The sequence below is a fragment of the Rhinopithecus bieti genome, unplaced genomic scaffold (assembly GCF_001698545.2).
Source record: "Rhinopithecus bieti isolate Rb0 unplaced genomic scaffold, ASM169854v2 scaffold_13709, whole genome shotgun sequence".
Classification (NCBI taxonomy): Eukaryota; Metazoa; Chordata; class Mammalia; order Primates; family Cercopithecidae; genus Rhinopithecus; species Rhinopithecus bieti.
Window position 1 is genome coordinate 1570379 of NW_016807882.1, and position 21333 is coordinate 1591711.

Here is a 21333-nt window from a genome sequence, read left to right on the forward strand (position 1 = left end):
TTGCTACTTCCTTTCTCTGAATGGAACCATAGGCAACCTGTATTTTTAATATAAATGTTTGAGTTTTAAAATAACTAAGAAAAAATTTCAAATAACTAAGAAAACAATGGGTGAATGAGATGATGGATATTTTAATTATCTTGATTTAATCAACCACATTGTATACATATATCAAAAATCGCATTGCACCCCATAAATGTATACAATTATTTGTCACTTAAAAGTAATGTTGGCCGGGCGCGGTGGCTCAAGCCTGTAATCCCAGCACTTTGGGAGGCCAAGACGGGCGGATCACGAGGTCAGGAGATCGAGACCATCCTGGCTAACATGGTGAAACCCCGTCTCTACTAAAAAATACAAAAAACTAGCCGGGCGAGGTGGCGGGCGCCTGTAGTCCCAGCTACCTGGAAGACTGAGGCAGGAGAATGGTGTAAACCCGGGAGGTGGAGCTTGCAGTGAGCTGAGATCCGGCCACTGCACTCCAGCCTGGGCGACAGAGCCAGATTCCATTTCAAAAAAAAAAAGTAATGTTAATAATAAGAATTCTAATGTATATTATAGAAACCCTTTATATAAAATAAGAAAAATGAAGGTCCAAAGACANTTAAGTATCTATTATCATGGAATGGAGACTTGATTTAATGAAACCTCCATACAACTAACAAATGTTTGCCTCCCCAAATGACTTTTGCACTGGCATTATGCTTCAGAAAATAGATTATTATTATTTATGATCATAATAACGTATATTTACATAATAAGTTTCTCAGAGGAGTTAAAACCCATTTTTTGCTTATTCTACAGCACTTTTCATTTGTAAAAGTCAGAAACCTGCAGCTTTGTTGTTGCAAGTGAAAAAATGTGTTAGGAAGGCACAGGCCCCTCAAAGCCAAAGTCAGTATTCAATGTGCCAGCAGTCAGAGGATACCTGTGAATCAGCATTCCTGTGATGTTTAATTTTCCATTCAGTATCAGAAATTCTTATAAAATGCAAAATTTTAAAACTTTAAAACATATATCAAGGACTATAAGCATTTACTGTATGATCAGTGTTATATGATATGGAAGAAGTGGCCCAGTCCCAAATCTAATTGAGAAGACAGGATTTCAAAATAAGAAATAACTTGAGACACTTGTGAAAGAGAAATAATGACTTGTTAAGGGAAAGCAGTAGCCAAATTACAGGGTAAGAAGTAAAAGAGCTCTGTTTTATTCCCTACTCCAAAACAATGTGAAACTAGTTATTTATCCCACCTGTAAAACACAATAAAACTGCACACTACAATCTTACCCCAGAAGGATAGGTGAGGATTAAATGTGGGTGTCTGGAGGTTCACAAATGGTGTTGTGATCTGCAAATTGCAGTACCTTCACTTTGCTTTTATAACACATTCGTGGTCCTTACACACCAGAGTCTACCTTTACCTGTCCAGATACTATATCAACATGCATCCAACATCCCTCTTTAGAATCTCCTGAGGATGAGCTGAAGACCAAGCTAAAATATGATTCAGTGATTGCATATTAAATCATACAAGGTTGAGACATACAAGGTCTCAATTTACTTTTGTAATACAAAATTAACCTTGTAGGTGCAAAATCGAGTATTATTTTATAATTATAGATATATCCTCTGTATTTATTAGACATTACAAAATACCTGACCTTCCCAATGTAGGTTAGCTAATTATTTTATATCTAGCAAGAGCAGATTCATTAAACCTGCATCTCAGTATAAGTGGGACTTTTCATCTTACCAGTTTCTATTACCATTGTTCGTGACACATTAATTAGATTTCATATTTAAATATTAAAATTTAAAATTTTGCTGAGTGCACCACAGTGACAGTTAGTTGTTTATAGTATCAAACTGTTAGTGAAAATGGTCATAGATAACTTTATATTTATTTATCTCTGTATTTTAATTCTCTCTACTATAAGCTACTTTGGGGCAGGAAAATTATTTTTTAAAATTCACGTTTGTAGCAATAGCTCCTAGAAAGACACTTTGCACACGGTACACAAATAATACATACTCACTGCAAACTTGAAAATAGTTGGATTGAAATGCAAGATATGCCTTTTCCAGTACATTGTGTTGTTATGTGAGTAGAATGTCGTTCATTCATATTGCTCAGTTTTAACTATTTGATCATATTCTTGTTTCTATGAGTTTTAAACAACTGCAAATCTAAAGCCCAAGATACAATTTGATGAAGCTGTATTTACTTGTCTTTTCTTTTAATGGTCATTTCTTAAAGCATATATTTTAAAACATAAAATAAAATGCCATAATGCAGGCATATAATGTATAATACTGAGAAATCTACTTTTCTCAAAATGAGTAGAATCGAGGTATGGACTCGTTTTAATTACTGCAGATTGCAAAAGATACAGACATCATCCTTTCTTATTTTTTAATTTCAAATATTCATTTTGAGAAGAAACACATTAATATTCAAATGTGCATAAAACCTTCAAGTAAATAAAATTAAAACTTGAAAGTTATTTTGTAAGTATAAAATCAAGAAAATTTTGATATATATATTCCCCAACCATCATAGTTTCTTTTTTAGAATTTTCTCATCCTGCAACATTATGTTTCTCTTTCTTTTCTGTAAAAAATGCAAGAAGAATTTACTTGCTACTTCCTTTCTCTGAATGGAACCATAGGCAACCTGTATTTTAATATAAATGTTTGAGTTTTAAAATAACTAAGAAAAAATTTCAAATAACTAAGAAAACAATGGGTGAATGAGATGATGGATATTTTAATTATCTTGATTTAATCAACCACATTGTATACATATATCAAAATCGCATTGCACCCCATAAATGTATACAATTATTTGTCACTTAAAAGTAATGTTGGCCGGGCGCGGTGGCTCAAGCCTGTAATCCCAGCACTTTGGGAGGCCAAGACGGGCGGATCACGAGGTCAGGAGATCGAGACCATCCTGGCTAACATGGTGAAACCCCGTCTCTACTAAAAAATACAAAAAACTAGCCGGGCGAGGTGGCGGGCGCCTGTAGTCCCAGCTACCTGGAAGACTGAGGCAGGAGAATGGTGTAAACCCGGGAGGTGGAGCTTGCAGTGAGCTGAGATCCGGCCACTGCACTCCAGCCTGGGCGACAGAGCCAGATTCCATTTCAAAAAAAAAAAGTAATGTTAATAATAAGAATTCTAATGTATATTATAGAAACCCTTTATATAAAATAAGAAAAATGAAGGTCCAAAGACAAAGCTTTGGAATTAGGTGAGATGTTCACTTTTCTCCATGTATGTTCTATATCCCTTTGTAACACTGGTGCACTATCAATTTGACTTTACTCGAGTGAGCTACAATGTTAATTATTTTCAAATAATTTATTTAGTTTTCACTAAGAGTAGAAAACTATTAGGTGCTGGTAGAAATGCAAATGAAATAAAGACCCTGGATCTTAAAAAGTTTAATGTACATTTGAAGGGACAAAACATAGACCCCAGAAATGAGGAAGAAGAATTATAAATAGGAAGTCAAGAGGTGCAAATCATATTCTAATTCTACCTATTGAATACATCAGTCCTTTAAAAAATAAAAATAAAAAACGATGGCTAACAATAGAGCTGGTTTCACAGGTTAGCAAGGCCTCCGAGTAGACATCGCAGGTTTCAGCAGATGAGGATCAGCTTTCTTTCACATTCATTTGAAGCACTCTCACTGGCTACAGTGTTCATATTGAAACAGTGGATTAATAAAGACAGAAAGATGACCAATAACTAACTTGTAAAAGTTGTCCCATGACACACCAGCTTTGATCCTAGAGCACTTCTATATTCAATCCTCTCTTGCTTTCCTCTCTGTTTTACATCAATTCACTTTATTTCTAAGTAAATACAAAGTAAAATTATATTAAATGTCAATTAGTAACTAAATATTAACCCTCACTGAGAGTTCAGAAATCAGTACAATTTCTTTTGCATCTTCTTTTTATGCCACTAGATAAAACACTCCTTTTTTTTTTTATTATTATTCAATGCACAGTGAATATCAGAGTGGGTTTGCTCTACTACTGTGATCAGAGAATTTAAGAACTGTAAAGAAGAAAAAAAAAAAAAAAACAAGCAACAGATTTCGTTTTCGCTATGGGAAGTAAATTTACATGTGGAGAAAACAGTGACATTTTCTTTTCTACTTTCGCATACTTCTCGAAGTTCGTTTTCAAGTATTCGATCTCAAGCACTAATGAAGCACGCCGTCTCGGTTTTGAACTGGAAAACAATATCCAACAACCGTGACTTGAAACTAACTGGTAAAGTATAAAAATAAGGAAATCCAAAAAGAAGCAAGCATTAGCAATAAGCCACCAAGCAGGACAAAATCCTAGCAATTGGCGGCAAATATCTAAATCTAAGCATCCAGTCCGGCACTCATCTTCCTTCTAAAAAAAAAAAAAAAAAAAAAAAAAAAAAAAAAATACTTAAAGTGAAAAGCTCTCTGTATTTCAATTATAAAATTATGCTGTTTTCCCAGTGGTGTGTATTTGGGTCTGTTGAACCAATATAACCAGGAACAAAGAAAACTTTCAGCCATATTTGCCTCTAATTAACTTTATCAAGAAGTCAGTATAGGCCAAGGAGCTGGTTCCCAACCATTACCTGCAGCCAAGCTTCAGAATCACATGAAGAGCTGCTTAAGTGGACTTCTGAATCTGCCCACCTTAGGGGTTTCAGGTTAGGCTTAGGGATTGGGGACTGACTGTCCAGATTTTGTTTTCCAACAAGTTCCCAGGTGGCTGGTGGTGCTGATATTGTAATCACCCTTTATAAACACTGGGTTAAAAGAATTGGGACAAAGGAGATTGTCAATAACTGAAATATGTCAATATTTGGGTTCCTCAGAATCTAGCTGAACTGAGAATTTCAATCAAGGAATTTAACTGCTGATGAATGTACTATGTAGAGGCAGCAAATATTTTTAAATTGTTCTAGATATTACCTAATAAATACTTACCAGATGGAATGTCTAAAATTAATCTCATGTACCAAAGAATCGATTTTATTTTGACGACAAAGAATGACAGGTCCAAGAGCAATGCTGGAAAATTGATTTATCTTACATCCCCACCCCCTCCACTCCTGTTATCACTGTGTGCCTCTTCAACAAATGTGTGCATATGTATACACACAAAACACACCCTCTGCCAGCCCAGCGGGAAAACCGCACAGCAGGGACAAGCGCACAAACCAAAGCCCACATACCACATGTCTAAATAGTTGAAAGGTATAAATCCAGCTAAAAACTACTAAATAAAATATGCTCTATCCACTTAACTTGATAAATACAGTTTCATAACAACTTGACAGGGCAGGTTCTAATTCAGAATATGCAGACTCAGTGCTTTGTGCCTACATATTGAGGCTCTAGGAAAAGCAGTTCCCCACTTTCAAGACATTCACCTTCTCTTTGGAACTTCGACTTTAGCTTATACTATGACGGGCCTGGGAACTGTGTACACCCCACAAAAACAGCCACCATCCCTTGGCCACCCTTTGGGTCCACTGCATGGATGCCGTGGCATGGTCTGCCTTCGAAGGGTGGTCCCAGGGAAGATACTTGCCCGCATCTGAGGAACGGCGGCAAGGCCCTTTAGCAGGGCAACTCTGGGCTCTCTGGTAGCTGAAATATGGTCTAAAGGGGAAATGTGGGCTCTGGGTGGAAAAGTTATATTGGCCACTGCACAAGTCTCACCCCACAGGGATGGTGTGGCCAGAGAAAGTAAAAGTAGGACCTCTAAAAAAGCAGAGTCCAGGGAAGCACTGAACTCCTCTTCAGTGACCTAGGATCCTCAGTTATTACGTATTTTTCCATAATTCTTTTTCTTTTTTTTTTTCTTGAGACAGGGTCTTACTCTGTTGCCCAGACTGGAGCTTATTGGCCTGGTCTCAGCTCACTGCAACCTCCTCCTCCCAGGCTCAAGCAATTCCCCTGCCTCAGCCTCCCGAGTAGCTGGGATTACAGGCATGCACCACTACCTCCTGGCTAATTTTTATTTATTTGTTTATTTATTTATTTATTTATTTATTGTATTTTTAGTAGAGACAGAGTTTCACCATGTTGGCCAGGCTGGCCTCGAACTCCTGACCTCAAATGATCCACCCGCCTCAGCCTCCTGAAGTGCTAGGATTGCAGGCGTGGGCCACTACGCCCAGCTATCAAAACCGTAAATACTTAATTCATCCTAAATTGCAAGCAATTGCTAACAGAATAAAGTGTTTTTCCTCCTAAAGACTTTTTCACTTGTACTGAAGCTTCCATTACAAACACTCGGATGGCTGAGTTTCAGGTCATGGTATAATGGAAGGGCAGGAGAAGTGAGTCAATGGGAAAAACAGGCATTGCTTCTTATTTTATTTTATTTTTTGAGTTCCGGGGTATATGTGCAGGATGTGCAGGTTTATTACATAAGTAAACGTGTACCATGGTGGTTTGCTGCACCTATCAACCCATCACCTAGGTATTAAGCCAAGTATGCATTAGCTCTTTTTCCTAATGCTCTCTCCCCCCACATCCTCCCCATCAGGCCCCAGTGTGTGTTGTTCCCCTCTCTGTATCCATGTGTTCTCATTGTTCTCACTTATAATTGAGAACATGTGCTGTTTGGTTTTCTGTTCCTGCATTAATTTGCTGAGGATAATGGCTTCCAGCTTCATCTATGTCCTTGCAAAGGACATGAGCTTGTTTCATTTTATGGCTGCATAGTATTCCATGATGTATATGTGCCACATTTTCTTTATGCAGTCTATCATTGATGGGCATTTGGGTTAATTCCATATCATCACTATTGTGAATATTGCTCCAGTGAACATATGCATGCATGTATCTTTGTAACACAATGATTTATATTCCTTTGAGTGTATACCCAGTAATGGGATTGCTGGGCCAAATGGCATTTCCAGTTCTAAATCTTTGAGAAATCATCACACTGTCTTGCACAATGGTTGAAATAATTTCCATTCCACCAACAGTGTAAAAGTGTTCCTATTCCTCCACAACCTCGCCAGCATTTGTTGTTTCATGGCTTTTTAATAATCACTATTCTGATTGGTGTGAGATGATATCTCAGGCCTCGCCTCTTGATGCTATTAACCATCTGCTCACGTATTCCCCTAAAGCAAACTTTGATCAGCAGAGGTAAAGGACACAGGAACCAAGAGGCCTGAGTTCTAATTTTGTTATGCTCTAAACTCATTTTTCTGCCTAAATTAAGAGACTTTGAGAAAGCTCCAACCTCTCTACCATTCAATTTCTTTTTTTTTTTTTTTTTTTTTTTTTTGAGACAGAATCTCACTCTGTCACCCAGACTAGAGTGCAATGGCACGATCTCTGCTCACTGCAACCTCTGCCTCGCAGGTTCAAGTGATTCTCCTGCCTCAGCCTCCTGAGTAGCTGGGATTACAGGCACCTGCCACCAGGCCCGGCTAATTTTTTGTATCTTAATAGAGACGGGGTTTCACAGTGTTGGTCAGGCTGGTCTTGAGCTCCTGACTTCAGGTGATCCACCCACCTCGGCCTCCCAAAGTGCTGGGATTACAGGCATGAGCCACCATGCCTGGCTCAATTTCTTATTTTAAAAAGTATAGGAAAATTAGAGTAAACCAAAATTTTACAAAAGGTATCCTAAAGGCTGTTAGTAGACACTACTTGAAAATAGGTGGCAGGGGAGGAAGTAGCAGGGGGTGACCCACAGTCAAATTAATGTACTTCACATTTGAGTTAAATTGTGTGAAAGTTTATTTCCTACTAATGTATATTTTAATTATCCAAGAGTAGGCATAGAGTATATAGTGTTCCTTAATGTTATTAGAACAAGGAATCACTGTTTAAAAAAGCATCTAATTGAATTAGTGACCCTCAGAACACATGTCAAAAGTGAAATTCAGTGTAGTCTCCTGAAAGAGGAAATATGTCCTTCAAAATAATTTCACCACAATACATTTTCTGACTCAGGGGATTTTGATTTTTGTCAGTTTGGTCTCAAGGCAAACATTGAGTGTAAAGAAATAAAACGCAATGATAATGATACAGGGATGGCAAATTCCATTGGCTAATATTCTATGTTTATGTGGAATAATGAACTAATTCAAGATTTTAATATACTAAAGTATTTAAAATTTAAATTATTACAGTAATTACATAGTTTCCTATTGCTATTACAACAAATAACCACAGACTTAGTGGTAGATCATATGATGCATTCGTTTTCTATTGCTGTGTAACAAAATACCCCACACTGTGACTCAGAGTCCTGTGTCACAATGTCAATGTCAATCTAGATGTCAGCCAGGACTGAGTCATCCAAAAACTGGACTGGGACTGGAGGATTCACTTGGCCCTCACCGTTGCTGGTTTTGAAGCTGGAGGAAGGGGCCAGTGATGCCAGTGGTCTCTAAAAGCTGGAAAAGGCAAGAAAATAAAATCTCCCCTACGTTCTGCAGGAAGAAAGCAGCCTTCAGATGCTTTGATTTTAGCTCTCAGAGACTCATGTTGAACTTCTGATCTATGAGGCTGTAAATACACATAAATTTCTGCTCTTTGAAGCCACTAAGTCTGTGGGTGTTATAGCAGCAATCAGAAATGATGCAATCACTGTAGTAATTTAATTTTTAATACTTTAGTATATTAAAATCTTGAATTAGTTCATTATTCCACATAAATAGAGAATATTATCTAATGGAATTTGCAGTCTCTGTATCATTAGCATTGTGTTTTATTTCTTTATATTAATACTCAAGGTTTGCCTTGAGACCAAGTTGACAAAAATCAAAATCTCCTGAGTCAGAAAATGTATTGTGGTGAAATTATTTTGAAGGACATATTTCATCTCTCAGGAGACTACACTGAATTTCATTTTTAACAATAATTCTTGTGGGATCTGTTAGAAGAGATGGGACTTAAAAATTGCAAGGACAAGTCTGAATAGGATAGAAGGTTGAAAATGCCCACTTAAAATAAACTTGATTGTTCAAAATTTGTGTATAAAATAGTTAAAACCATTTTATGTCAGTATTGGAGTTAAATCAGGGTAGAAAAGAAGATACTAACTTACCCAGTAAAATGTACTTAATATTTATCATTTGAAACATGTTTTCATTTGAATACCTAATAGCAATGTAGTATAAAGTTTAGGGGAGACTATAAAGAAGCTTAAGACCTAATCGCTAATCTTGGAACATGGACAACCTAAATGAGAATACAAGACAAAACATTAAACATTAAATTACAGTTAAAATTGACATCGGAAGAAATGACAAACTAGTGGGTGATTAATTTCCAAATAAATGATTCAGAGAATAAATTATGTAGTACTTCAAATGAAGGAAATATGATCAGAGAGACAAGGAAAAACAGCACAATGTAGATGGTATTTTATCTAGGTCTTTAAAATGGCAAGAAATTGTATAGTATAAAGAGGAATGGAATGCTAAGCAGCTGCTTTAGAAGTAGGAAAATACTTATATCATTACACAAATCATCCTGTATTATAGTTATGGGTTACCTGTTTAGGAATTGCTTGAAGACAAGATCATGTTTCACATTTGTACACCAGAATTTATGCAAGTCCCAAGCACATAGTACAAACTCAATACATATTTTTATTGTATATATTTCAGGTATATAACATGATGTTTTCGTCTTTTATTTATTTTTTTTTCCTTTTTGTGGAGAACGGGGTCTCGCTGTATTACCCAGGCAGGTCTCGAACTCCTGGGCTCAAGCTATCCTCCCGCCTCTGCCTCCCTGAGAGCTGGGATTACAGGCGTGAGCCACCGCGCCCGGCCGATGTTTTCATATACAAAGTGAAATGATTACAAGTAAGCAAATTTTGCATCACCTTCCATAGTTAATTCGTGTGTACGTGTGTGTGCGTGTGTGTGAGTGTCAAGAGCATGCAAAATATATTCTCTTAACAAATTTTTAATACGATATTATTAACTATAGGCCTCCTGCAGCACATTAGCACTCTAAACTTATTCATCGTACATAACAAGAAGTTTTTATCCTTTGAACTACATCTCCCTATTTTCTTTGCTTCCCTGCTCCTGGTAAACACTATTCTACTGTTTCTATGTATTTGATTTTTTTTTCTTTTTAAGATTCCACATATAAATGAGATCATGCCACATTTGTCTTTCTGTGTCTGGCTTACTTCGCTTAGCATAATGTTCTCCAGGTTCATCATTGTTGTCAGTATGTCCTTTTTTAAGGCTGAAAAATACTCTTCTCTGTGTGTCTATCACAGCATTTTTATCCATTCTTCAGCAACAGACACAGGTTCTTTCTGTGCCTTGGCTATTGTGAATAATGCTGCTGTAAACATGGCAGCACAGATATCTCTGAGATATTGATTTCATTTTCTTTAGGTACATATCCAACAAAGGGATTCCTTAGTCATATGTAGTTCTACTCGATAAATATTTAGTGAGTGAGACAGATGACTGTTAAAACAGTGAAGTGATACTGAAAAAAATTTTTTTCACAAAAATAAATCTGAAAGTATTTTACGAGATGAATTGAAATCCAAAAAGAGACTTAGATCCCTGTTAAAAGGTTGTATTAACTTTCTGAGAAGAAGGCAATAAAAACATGAACTGAGGGTTGACAATGAGAAAGGAGGGGATCTAAGAGGATCTAAGACACAACAATAAGAAGGAAATGACATAATTTGATGAATCTTTAGATCTTGAGGCAAAAGGAGAGTGAAGACAAATTTGGATCCCATCTAACCATAATAGTGATGCTGCAGTTATCAAGAACGAGGAATCGAGAATGAGAAGACAATTTTAAGGAACTTCAAAATGGTGACTGATGTATGATACATATGAAACACACAAGCACTGTGGGAGTGTGCTCCCGTAATTCAGGAGGGAGGATATAAACTTGAGAGCTATTTCACACAAATCGTAATTGGAGCCATGTGAGAGGATGAGATTACCAATGAACACCAAGAAGGAAAAGAGTAAAGACACAAATTAGGAAGCTCCTGCATTTAAAGAAATAAAGGAAAGAAGAGAAGCTAGCAAAGGAAAGAGAAAAAGCAGAGATGCCCACAGGAGGCATGGGACAGATAGAACAGGTCAGCAGTCAAGGCCAACTGCTTCAAAGTGAGAAAAGGGGTCTTCCCATTTAGGAAGTGGTTTTGGATTCGTGTTAGGTGACAGCTTGTGACCACGGAGCAAGTACTTTCAGAAGAAAGACTAAGAGAGCAATTAAAATCATGTATCTCAAAAATCTTTTTGATTCTGAAATTTATTAAACCAAAAATTGACATTTGGAAACTAAAATAATGGCACTCTCCAGTAAGAAGTATCCAATATCCCATCACACCTTCACTTCTGTAATTTCTCCTGGGTATATATTCAAAGTAGCGCAAGTAACTGTGTGTTAGTGGAGCAGCTAATGGCCAACATGCCCATCCATCTGTGTAAGCTCAGGTGTGTGTGTACTGGAGGGCTAGGGTTTCCTATACCTTGAATCTAGTGAGGTTGAGAACAGAAAGGACCCAGGAAATTCAATTTTATCCTGGTAGGAACAGAGATCTATAATCTAGGTGATCCCAGTGCTCTTCTAGTAGGGCATTCAAGTAAATTGTGAGCATTTCTTTATTCTTTTGGTAGAGAGCACCTAATGTCTGAAGCACAGAAGAAAGACAGTCACCCCTCTCCCAACCAAATAACTGACGCAGTAACAATTTCCCATGATATACACCATGACATAGAATAGAAACAGTTTCTTTTAAGACAAGGACTACCTTTACCAAATTTATAGTAAGAATATACAGTGTGCCTGTAAGATGAAAACACATTAAATTAGCAAAACTTTGGGTTCAAAAAGGTGTATCTCACACGCCAGTAGATGAAGTACACTGCCTCCGCTCATGCTGACATTTTTGTCAACACACTCTGCTGATTATTCCGGATAACATTTTTCATAATTGGCAAGGCCATGCCCCCTGCGTGGACTTTCTCAGTGAATGTTGAAAATTGCTAAATACAATGTATGTAATTTATTTTCGTCAATGACCTTATTAGTACTTCCACTGCCGAACTGTGTTTGTGGGTGGCTGTGTGTATGAAAATGCAGCCTTGACTTTTTCAAAAAAGAAGTTATATAACTTCACACTTCATAAATTTAACCACCAAAATGTTATCTGTAAAAAGGGTTTCAGAGAAGCACTGTTTTACCACTGACTGGTTTGATGGGAGTTGATTAGATAATGGTTTTTCATCTGTGTGTTGTTACTGATACTGGCCACATTCCAGTTGGCTGCTAAGGTGTCTAAATGCTCCCAAACAAAAATTACCCATAAAACCTGTGACAGAGTTCTCTGAGATCATGGATACAGATCACTGCACATCTGGATGAGTTGTTTTGACTGAGTTTATAATGTCACATTCCTTGTAAACATGATACATCTGTCTCTGTTTAACAGATACTTTTTGAAGCTAAAGCATTTATTTTCTCCCAGAACTCAGCAATGCCACATTATTTACCGATACTGAACCTGGGAGACACTAAAACATTCCAGGATTCCAACTATTTCATCTTCAGCTACAATAACCCTTTGCTTAGGTAAATTAGCAGGAAAAAATCTGCTTTATTTTGTCATAAAAGGGGAAGTAAAGGAGAGACAATGAGAGGATCAAATAGTTCGAGGTTTCCATTACCTTTTAGAGATTAAAGACAGAGATTTGTAACTATTTTCATTTTTTACATGTTGAAAGTTATGTTTGCTGTTAGTGTTACAAAGAATCAATCACAAAAAAACCTTCTGTGAGCATCAAGTATATACAAGGCACTGTGCAACAGACTTACAAATCTACAAAGAAGTGTATCCCTATTTTCACACTGCTCCAGAGGGGCTTACAACCCATTTAGGAGGATAGGATTGACACACATGAAAAGATACTAAACTGGGCAGTAAATAGGTGTCAATCATGTGCAAGGTGGGAATAAAGCAGCTGATGAATGGCAGGTGCCTGGGTCCATAGGAAACAAGGATGAAAGCTGCCCTTTGATTTAAGACCTAATCTGCGGCCTGCTGAGTCAATCACTGGTTGCTACTGTGCCCCTCATCTCAAAATCACTGACTTCAAATGAGCCACTTTATTAGTGTAGGCCTCAGGATTTATTTGCAGCCAGGGCCACAAAATATATATCAGATTTTCAGCTCCTCATCCCCAGCATTCTGCTGCTAAGCCCCGACTACAGACTTCCATTCCCAAGGTGCATACACATATTCACACTCATCTCTATAATTACTGGATATATCAATCAAAATAATAACATTAGGAAGGAAACATTGGTGCCAATACTTATATACTGCTAGGGCATTTGGAGTTGGGGGTTGAGTAATTTTCAGAAAAAAACCCTTGGGGGTGTATCTTCATAATTATGATGTATATAAAGTGGTGTAAGACAGCAGCATGGAAGATGAACAGTTTCTGAAGAAGAAAACACACTCATGGATTTTCTTTGTGACTATAAGACTTAACTGTTATAATTCAGTATTGGTGGATTAAAAATTGATCTTAGCTCTTAGATCTTCTCATAATTCATTACTCCATTCCAAATACCTTTATCCAATACCTACTGTATGCCAGGTTCTGTGTGTGATAGGCACTGGGAAGATGCAGATGAACCCATCAGTCTCTGCACCCAAGAAGCTTGCAGTTTGGTGGGGGAGAGACAAGAAAATAAGCTATGCAGAAGGAAGCATGTGATTCCACAGGAGCACAGAAGAAGAAAGGAGGAAAACCAAGAGGGAATGATGCCTGAGATGAATATGTAAAAGATAAAAAGAAAGGAAAAGACACAGCAAGAAAAGACAACATGTGTTGTAGTTTCATGAGAGCCCAAAAATAACACCCCTTTTCTCAAAATAATGATCAATTGAGACATAATCCAAAGAAGACAGCAAAGGGGGACTGTTATAAACTGAGTGTTTCCCCTCAAAATTCATATGTTGAAATCCTAACCCCCACTGGCATGGCATTAGGAGGTACTAGGAGGTGGGGCCTTTGGGATGTGATTAGGTCGTAAGAGTGGAGGAGTCATAAATAGGATGTCTTTGTAAAAGGGACCCTGAGAATTTCTTCATCCCTTTCTTCTATGTAATGGTACAGAAAGAAACTGGCAACCTGGAAGAGGGCCCTTATGAAAACCTGACCGTGCTGGCACCCTGATCTTGGACTTCCAGCCCGCAGAACTGTGGGAAACAAATCTATGTTGTTTATAGTCCCCTCAGTCTATGTCTGTGGTAGTTTGTTACAACACCCCCAACTGATTAAGACAGGAACCATGAAGAAAACCTTAAAAAGAGGCTCAGGTGGAGGATACAGGTGTCATCTGTGGGCAAGTGGACCCTAGACTCTAATAGTGATTTGGTCAGACAACCAGTTGCAGGCAATGCTGGACCAGGAGAACATGAGGAGCCAAGGAGAAGGGACCAGCTCCTGATAAAAAGAAAGAGAAGGAGCTGGCATACTCATGATCACTTTCTCTTTCCAAACCCTCTGATTAGAGAAGCCACAATCTACCTGCTCTGGAGTGAAGAGTGTGAGGATATGAAAAGGGAAATAAAGTCAGGAATGTTATTCTAGCAGAACTTCCTCCCTCATCATAGAAACACCAGACTAGAGAAAGAAATATTATTCCCTAACATTGTGCAAATGCACAGACATGGAAGAGTGTGGCATGACATGAGAGAGAAGCCTTCAATAAGTTGACATGGCTGAAATAAAGTACATATAAACAGCTGTAGCTGAGGATGAGGCTGTTAGAGGCCATCTCATAAAGCACTGTGTTGTGGGCTGAATGCTAGTATCTCCTCAAAATTCATATGTTGAAACCTCATCTCCTAATGTGATGTTATTAGGAGGTAGGGTCCTTGGGAAGTAATTAGGATTAAATGAGGTTGTGAGATTAGAGCCTTCATAAACCTGATTAGTGTCCCTATAGAGTCCCCAAAGAGCTTGCTCTCTCTTCACCATGTAAGCATACAGTGAAAAGTCAGCAGTTTGCAACCCAGAAGAGAGCCCTCACCAGAACCTGACCATGTTGGCACCCTGATCTCAAACTTCCAGCTTCTGGAACTGGGAGAAATAAATATCTGTTATTTTAAAAGCCTAGTCTATAGTACTTTATTATAGCATCCCAAATTAAGACACATTGAAAACAAGAAGCCAGAAATTCTGTATATTTTAGACATCATGACCACAATATGAAGAACCTATTCCTTATACCAAATATAATCAGAGTTTTAATACTCTGAGGCCTGTGACCAAATGTTGGTGATGCTTTCATTCTGTAGGGAATATACAAGTTACCAAGAGTCAGCAGGCGAATAATGGCTAAATGATGGAAATAGTATGAATAATACTAACTAGAAGCAACAAACCATCCCTTCTGCCTGTCTATTCCTTTTTAGTGTCTTCTAAACCCTAGTGTTACTGTGAAAGTTTTAAAGTGGTATACAGTTATAGAAATTTTATTTTCTATATCATCAAACAATCATTCTTAAGAATGTGAGTGGACATAGTTTTAAAGTTATTAATTGTTGTTTAATTTAAAGTTATTAATTGTTAATAACTTTATTTATTTATAATAAATATAATAACTTTTATTTGTTTATAATTAATTTAAAGTTATTAATTGTTGACTATCTTATAAAAAAAAAGATCAGGCTGGCCGCAGTGGCTCACACCTGTAATCCCAGCACTTTGGGAAGCCGAGGCGGGTAGATCATGAGGTCAGGAGTTCAAGACCAGCCTGGACAAGATGGTGAAACCCCATCTCTACTAAAAATACAAAAAATTAACTGGGCTTGGTGACAGCACCTATAGTCCCAGCTACTCGGGAGGCTGAGGCAGAGAATTGCTTGAAACTGGGAGGCAGAAGTTGCAGTGAGCCGATACCACGCCACTGTACTCCAGCCTGGGCAACAGAGCAAGACTCCATCTCAAAAAAAAAGATCAATTCCGCCAAAACATTTCCTCTCAACTTCCAGCAAAATTAGGATTTTGTTTTGGCCAACGGAAACAACTTCTGAAGGGATGAAGGGACATTAATACAATTGTTTTTATTAACTGCATTGTTAAGATGAGTACCCTAAAACATTTTGTCTGGTTTTATCTATAAAAGATAATATGGAAGGCCTTAAATAAAAATGTGTAATGTGTGTATGTGTGTATGCACATGTCTGTGTGTGTATAAGAGACTGAAACATGAGATACTTCAAATTCTTTTCAGAAGAAAATGTTTAAATGTTTAAAAATAAGAAGTTAAACATAAATACATACACGTAAACACCAAATACAAAGCAAAACATTCTAACAGCGGTCCTCTGTTGTTTCTCTGTCCATTAAATAAAATTGCATCAGCCTGAAGTTTTCTCCTCTAATGGTACTCAAAGATCCCAAACAGAAAACAAAGTACAGGTGCCTTTATTTGCATAGTGTCACCTCACCTAAAGAAAATCCCTCCCCTGCTCCTCTCCACTCTTCTGGGCTAGGGAAGTCCTTTGATTCCTGCTGCTGAAGTTCCTGTTTGCTCTCAGTATTGTTTGATCACTTAGGGCACAACAGAACAGCATGTAGCTGTTGCCTTTTTGGCACCGGCTTGATATTCAGCAGTAGGTGGTTTCTCACCAGTTTGGCTTTTGCTTTAGGACAATGAGTGACAAGATGTTAGTTCACACAGCACGACTTATGTAACTTACAAAAGAAAAAGATCAGGCTGGAGGTTTGTTCAGCAAATCAGCAAGATTTTCAAAACAAGAATAAAAGTCTTTCCCCTGCATCTCAAAATAAGGTTGACTTGGCCAAACTAAAAAAGGGCAACTCAGTCAAGAAAATGAATCAATATGTTGGGTTAATGCCATTCAAAATAGCCAGACTGGATTCCCTAAAGAAGATGTCTTTTGGGTGGAGGGGGTTGAAAACAGAAAATATTATTTATCGATGTGTTTATTTATTTACACAGTGGCCATGTTACTATAAGGAGTCTAAACCTAGAGGAACAAAAGGTCTGCCCCAGAGTTTCAAGAAACCAAAATTACATGGGATAATTTTGCTTGATTCTAATAAACTCACGTAAATGCTTGTCTCTTGCTTAGAGTATTTTTAGCTCCACAAAGATTGGTTGTTAGAAAGTCAAACATTCCTTCACATGAAAGCACTGTAATAGCCATTTTTTAATTTGGGAACTAGTGTACTTGAGGTGTCAGTTGTGATTTGTTTTCACAGCTACAGGAAAAACTTCCTGAGAAGTTGTATAATAATTGTTAAAACTCAGAGTCTAGATTTCTGAATGAATCATGAATGTTCACATTTGACTCTTCCTCTTTGCTTCCTAGAAATAACAGTCACATAGCAAGAAAAATTTCCAAGATTGTTCAATGTTTAATTACTATGTTTTCATGAGTGTTTTTCTAAAAAAAATAGAGTCTATGCATTCCTCTGGAGTTTGTAATTCTGACCTCAATATTCTTTCCTATAGTTATGTCTTAAGGGGACAATGTCTCCCCACATTTAAAAAGGCAGGTTGGTTTTGACAGGCAATTTATTGCCCATATCCACTACCCACTAGCCATATAGATATATTCTTTTTTAAGACTGTCACCCAATATAATAATAGACATGTAGGATTTTCCCCTTATACCTGTAAGAAGTTAACATTTTCCACATACCTTTGAAAACAAAGTAAAAGCAAAAATAGCTTCCACAACAATTTCACAATCTGAGTTTTAAAATATAACTAGAAGTCAAATACATTGAAAAGCCGATGAAACATGGTTTCAGGAAGCTAAAAGCAAATGCACATCTTTTATATAGAAAGGTTCTATTTTTTTCTAAGTCAGAAAACGTATTAGAAGGGTTATTAGCAGTAAATAAAGCATAAAGGTAGGGTCATACCATGGAACAGTCATTGTGTTAGTAACAAAAGAAATGGACTCATGCAAGCTTACCACTAACCACTTGATCTCTCTGACTTGACCTTTCTGAGATGCTGGACAATAGCTGCTCTATTCACCCACTAGACCAGGTGGTTGTGAAGTTCAACTCGCATCATGTATGTAATGGTGCTTCACAAATTGTAATATACTTAGAAGAAGGTTAGGAGTTATTGTGTAAATGTGAGGTGTTATGATTTTGTTAAGATGAGGTGAAAGCTGCTATTCTTATTCTTCTATTCTCACTTTAATTCCTTATAAAAGAGAATGACTTAAAAAGTCAATTTATGATAATAAAATCTCCATGAATCAAAGTAGCAATATTTTCAACTTATTTCTTAAGTTCTCACTTCCATCCTGTAACCCAGTTATGTCACATAACCCTATGCTTTTAGATATGGAAAGAACATTTGTCATTTTATAGTCCCAAATCATAATATTATAGACAAGGAGACAGAGGTACAGATATAAAGTGATATGACTAAGGTTGTGCCTCAAAGGACCTCGCCATAAGCATAAGAAGTCAGCAGGCAGTGAAGAGTGAGGATTCCTTCTCAATGTTTTGGCTACCACTGTGGCTGATGATAGTTTTAAGAAACAGTCCTGGAGTCATTGATGGCCAATAGGTATCTGCAAGAGCACAAATATCATTTCTATGAAAGTGACAAATAACAATCAAATTTGGTCATCTGTTTTATTTTGTTTGAAAAGTGTCCATGCTGATTGAACAAACACATTCAGGCACGGCACATCTGTGCTGTGTAGTGCTGCATAGCTTTCATCACCCTAAGGCTGTTCGTTGAGAGAGACCAGTTTCATGCTGAACTCAGCATGAGGACAACAGGGCAGGACACCAATTAGTGGAGGCATTTGCACCAACTTGACAGAACACTGTGCAGGGAAGTTCACGGGAACCAAAGCAACAGTGAAAGCATGTCCTTTGGCAGTAAATAATTAAACTGGAAGTAAAAACTTTATCCTTCATAGATGGAAGTTTGATTTATATTCAAGAAAATCTGCAGCCTTCAGAAAATCTAATCAGTTACCAATCCCACGTGATCTTGATGAAGCCATGAGAAATTGCACTGTTTTCCTGAACTGCACTTTCTATATAATCTAAATTCACTTTTTTGACCTTCAGCAGAATAGGATTGGAAACAGAGGTCATGACTGTGAGTTAGCATAGTATCAAATAGATGCTGTCAGGACCCCAAATCCCTACTCCCTGAAAATAAACACCATTTGCTTGTCTGGCCAGCTAATGCCATATTTTTGTAGTTCATAAGTTTCATTTAACTATAATTTTAACTTCATAGTTGCTAAGTTTTACAACATGAATTGTTTTAGAGAAAAAAAGAGTGAGATAAGTAGCCATGTATTGGCTGCGTTTTTTGTAGTAGATGTTTTGCTTTTAATCCTAATTTCCTGATCTAATTCCCTCTTGGCCTATTTCCATTCAGAGTGCTCTGCTAGAAAATACTAAGAAAAGATCACAAATCAAATGTCTTATGATAATATCCTCAGAAATTTTAAACAGCTCTAAGAGATTTGGCCTCAGACCCAAACATTTACATGATCGCTCAATTTTAATGAGGTCAAACAAGCTGCTTGGCATCTGGCCGGTGCTCAAGGTCTTGGCCTGAGTGGGGAGGGCCATCTTGTTCTTACAGCGAACGTAAGACACAGTGACAGGTGATAATGTAATGCATGAGGCTGCTGCCCTTGGCCATTTCATCTTTTCAACCCTCTGGATTCCCAGAGGCAACGTTTTGGCCAGATGTACACAGTTTTACCAGTAGCTAAGGATCTGAAGAATAACCATACTTTGCAGAGAAGCATTTTAAAGGATTTAAGTAACCCCCTAATGTTTGTCACAATGGGTTCATCAACCTGAGAAGAGAAGAAAGAAAACAGACCTCTGGAAGTGCTAAGCAGAGTGACGGAGGCTACTAAGTAGTCAAATTAATACAGCTGTATTTTCATCTTGATTTTAGACAGCCAACTCTTGAGTATTAAAGTCACATCAAAGATATATGTTCCTTTATAACTCCTCCATCATAAATATTATCTTTGAAAAAATTAAGTTATTCTTGAGTAGGCTGTTTATTCTTCAAGTAACAGCAAAGTATTTAAGTCTACTAAAATCTTATTTAAATCATTTACTAATTCTATAGGGTTGTTCAATAGAAACCAAGATTGAATTAAAAAAAAATTTAAGGAGCACAATCTCAGATGTAACTCACTTGACAAACAATTGCTTGTGTTTTTTATTCTAATTATCAATACGAAATGTTCATCTTAATATCTTGATTAGTACAGAGCCTGCCATGATACCAGTGAGGGGCCTTGTCACCAAATGTGGGAAGGAGAAAAGCACTTATAAACAATCTTAACACTTACTTTTACAATAAAGCATTGAGATCAATACATATATATGGTGTATTAGTCTGCTCTCACACTGCCATAAAGATACTGCCTGACTCTGTAATTTATAAAGAAAAGAGGTTTAATTGACTCACAGTTCTGCATGGCTGGGGAAACCTCAGGAAACTTACAATCATGGCGGAAGGGGAAGGGGAAGCAAGAATCTTCTTCACAAGGTGGTAAGAGAGAGAGAGAGAGAGAGAGAGAGAGAGACAGAGAGAGAGCACACCAGGGAAACTGCTAGACATTTATCAAAGAACCAGATCTCATGAGAACTCCCTGACTATTGTGAGAACAGCATGGGGGAAACTGCCCCTGTGATCCAATCACCTCCTACCAGGTCCCTCCCTCAACACCTGGGGATTACAATTCGAGATGATATTTGGGTGGGAACACAGAACCAAACCATATCATATAGGAACCCAAAAGTAAAAACAGTAAAATCATTCTCTACTAATATGATGTTACCTTAGAATCCACAAAATCCCACTTTTCATACATTTAAAGGGTTATGAAGAAAGCAGAGTTTTAAATCATAGAAATGAATATTAAAACTTGGTTCAGTTGACTTGTAAATAACAGCAAGCTACTTTATTATGGAGGTTGTAAATGTTCTCTAACAGAATTTCAGGCCAGGCATGTTGGCTCACACCTGTAATCTCAGCACTTTGGGAGGCTAAGGTGGGCAGATCACTTGAGGCTAGGAGTTCAAGAGCAGCCTGGTCAACATGGTGAAACCTCATCTCTACTAATAATACAAAAACTAGTTGGGCATGGTGGCATGTGCCTGTAATCCCAGCTATTTGGGAGCCTGAGGCAGCAAAATCGCTTGAACCTGAGAGGTGGAGGCTGCAGTGAGCTGATTTCATGCCACTGCAGTGAGCCAAGATCACATCACTCCACTCCAGCCTGGGC